Below are 4,032 nucleotides of genomic sequence, written 5' to 3' on the forward strand. Positions count from 1 at the left end.
CTCATAGGTGGGAATTGAACAATGAGAACACTTGGACACCGGAAGGGGAACATCACACACCGGGGCCTGTTGTGGGGGAGGGGGAGGGGGGAGGGATAGTTTTGGGAGATATACCTAATGTAAATGATGAGTTAATGGGTGCAGCACACCAACATGGCACATGTGTACATATGTAACAAACCTGCATGTTGTGCACATGTACCCTAGAACTTAAAAGTATTAAAAAAAGAAAAAAAGAATAGCCACAGGGGCCGGACGCGGTGGCTCACACCTGTAATCCCAGCACTTTGGGAGGCTGAAGCACATGGGTCACTTGAGGCCAGGAGTTCGAGACCAGCCTGGCCAACTCGGTGAAACCCTGTCTCTATTAAAAATAGAAAAAATTAGCTAGGTGTTGTGGCACAGACCTGTAATCCCAGCTACTGGGGAGGCTGGGGTGGGAGAATCATTTGAACCTGGGAGGTGAGGTTGCAGTGAGCCAAGATGATGCCACTGCACTTCAACCTGAGTGACAGAGTCTCAAAAAAAAAAAAAAAAATAGCCACATGATAAAAACAATCCAGTCAGAAAATAGACAGATAGATACAGAGACATTTCACTGAAGAGGATATAAAAAAGGGCAGATATGCACATGAAAAAATGTTCTACATTATTAGCCATTAGGGAAATACAAGTTAAAACCACATTGGGATATTACTACACAACTATCAGAATGACCAAAATAAAAAGTAGTGACAATACCAAATCATGAGGATTCAGAGGAACTGCATCACTCATATTTTGGTGGATATGTGAAATGGTACATTTGCTCTAGAAAAAACATTGTACTTTCTTAAACTTAAGACTACCATATGACCCCGCAGTTGCCCTCCTCGGCATTTATCCCAGAAAAAAATGAAGAGATATTCACTCAACCACCTGTACATGACAGTTTATAGCAGCTTTATTTAATAGCCCAAAACTAGAAACAATCCAAATGTCCTTCAACAAGTAAATCGTTAAACAAACTGGTGCATCCATACCACAGACTACCACTTGACAATAAAAAAGGGATGAACTATTGATACATACAAATGGGATGAATCTCCAGATAATTATGCCAAAAAATGAAAGTCCCAAAAGGTTATATATTGCTATTTCCTTTTATATAATATTTTTGAAATAAGGAAGTTACAGAACTGGAGAACAGATTAGTGGTTGCCAGGGATAAAGAAGGGTGGAATGGGAAGGAAGTGGTTGTGACTATAAAAGGGAAACCTCAGTGTTCCTTGTGGTGATGAAAATGATCTGTATCTTTACTGGATCCATGTTCATATTCTGCGAGGTTTTAGAAGGAAACTGGGTAAAGAATACATGGGATTGCTCTTATTTCTTACAACTATATATGAATCTATTTCAAAATTAATGTTTAATATTTCAAAATCAATGTTTAATCAGACTATAATGTAGAAGTGGGGCCCATAGATCTTGGATGTTAAATAAGGCTGTATAGGCCGGGCACAGTAGCTCACGCCTGTAATCCTAGCACTTTGGGAGGCCGAGGCGGGTGGATCACATGAGGTCAGGAGTTCAAGACCAACCTGACCAACATAGTGAAACCCCGTCTCTACTAAAAATAAAAAATTAGCCAAGCATGGTGGCGGGCACCTAAAATCCCAGCTACTCGGGAGTCTGAGGCAGGAGAATGGCTTCAACCTTGGCGGGGGGCGGGCGGGGGGCAGGTAGTGGAGGTTGCAGTGAGCCGAGATCACACCACTGCACTCCATCCTGAGCAAAAGAGCGAGACTCCGTCTCAAAAAAAAAGAAAAAAGCTGTATAGGCGAATCAGTGTATGTACTGCGAGCGTCCTTAGCTTTCAGCGTTTGATGCTCACTGCTCAACAATCAACTGCAGAGATTAATGGATGAAATTTTTCACTTTATTTCTCTACTCCATGCCTTCTCCCAGATTGTCTAAAATTTTTTTTTTTTTTTTTTTTTTTTTTCAAAAACTCCTCTAGGATGTTGGTAGGCTTAAGGAAGAACAGAAAGGAACCTGAAGGCGGGGAGAGAAGAAAACTGGGGGCAAGGAAATTGAAGTCTGGGTGACTGGGAAAATAGGCCAGCCTGGGTGGGCAGCTGGTGGCAATGACAAGCCAGAAAGGAAATCTGGTTTTCAAGAGTGTAAAAAGTGAATTATATGGAGGTTGCTTGGAAGAAAATTCCATTTTGTCCAATATCTGCTTTTAACTTTCACAGGGCTCCTGTTTTCTTGTTTTGTTTTAGTGCTCCATTGAAACTTACAGACAAGTACACAGATCATAGTGTACAACTCAATGAATATTCACAAAGTGAACACACTTTGTATCCAACACCCAAATCAAGAAATTCACCAGCACTGCAAGCCCCCTTGCAGTTACTCCTTTGCATATTTATATAAATGGAATCATATACTGTGTACTCTTCTGGGGGTGGCTTATTTTGACCAGCATTAAATGTGTGAGATCTTTCTGTAACGTGGCATGTTGTAGGTCTTCATTCTCCCTGTTGGGTAGGATTCCATATGTGGATATGCTACAATGTATCTGTTCTAATACTGTAGGCCATTTGGATGGCATTCAGTTTGGGGCTGTATAAATACTGCTGCTGTGATTATTCTTGTACATGTCTTTTGAACGTACACATATTTTTGGTGGGCATACGCCAATGAGTGAAAAAGTAGGTCACAGGATATAGACAAATTCAGTTTTTATAAACCTCTTCCAAAATGGCTACACCATGCCATAGTTTGAATGTGTACCCGCAGAAGTTCCTGTGTTGGAAACCTAATCCCCAGTGCAACAGTGTTGGGAGATGGGAGCTAAGAGGTGATGAGGTTGTGAGGGCAGAGCCCTCATAAAGGGATCCGTGTTGTTATCTAGAGAGTGGCTTAGTTATCATGATAGTGGGTTGTTATAAAGCAAGTCTGGCCCCTGGTGCGTCTCCCTGTCTGGAGTGCTCAGTTGCTCTTCTGCCACGTTATGACACAGCAAGAAGGCCATGCTCTTGGATTTTTCCACCCCAGAACAGTGAGAAACAAATTTCTTTATAAATTACCCAGTCTCTGGTATTGTTATAGCAGCAGAAAATGGACTAAACATATCACCTTCCACTTTTACCAGTACTTATTTAGATTCTCCCTACCACGTGGCATTTTGTGTCTTTTAAATTTTAGTCATTCTAGTGGGGGATGTACTGGAGTTGCACTTTGGTTTATTTATTTATTTAGAGACAAGAGTTTTGCTCTTGTTGCCCAGGCTGGAGTGCAATGGTGCGATCTCGGCTCACTGCAACCTCCACTTCCCGGGTTCAAGTGATTCTTGTGCCTCAGCCTCCCAAGTAGCTGGGATTACAGGCATGTGCCACAAGACCCAGCTAATTTTTTTGTATTTTTAGTAGAGATGGGGTTTCATCATGTTGGTCAGGCTGGTCTCAAACTCCTGACCTTAGGTGATCTGCCCACCTCTGCCTCCCAAAGTGCTGGGATTATAGGCGGGAGCCACCACGCCCAGCTGCACTTTGGTTTTAATAAGTAATGAAATTGAGCAAAATGACCCTGTCCTTTAATAAAGAGACCAGGTGCACAACTCATCACCTTAGGGACTAAGACGTGCCAAGGGAGTTTTTCTTCCACTTACAAAGGGAGTCATTTGGTTTAGGCCTGCACTGAAGCTGACAAGTTGAATGTTTCCCTTAAGCTTAACAGTTGAGACCAGGTGTGGTGGCTCACACCTGTAATCCCAGCACTTTGGGAAGCGGAGGTGGGTGAATCACCTGAGGTCAGAAGTTCGAGGCCAGCCTGGCCAACATGGTGAAACCCTGTCTCTACTAAAAATACAAAAACTAGCTGGGTGTGGTGATGGGCGCCTGTAGTCCCAGTGACTCAGGAGGCTGAGGCAGGAGAATCGCTTGAACCCTGGAGGTGGAGGTTGCAGTGAGTCAAGGTTATACCACTGCACTCCAGCCTCTAGCCTGGGCAACAGAGTGAGACTCCATCTCAAAAAAAAAAAAAAAA

Source organism: Rhinopithecus bieti, unplaced genomic scaffold (assembly GCF_001698545.2).
Source record: "Rhinopithecus bieti isolate Rb0 unplaced genomic scaffold, ASM169854v2 scaffold_25740, whole genome shotgun sequence".
Lineage (NCBI taxonomy): Eukaryota > Metazoa > Chordata > Mammalia > Primates > Cercopithecidae > Rhinopithecus > Rhinopithecus bieti.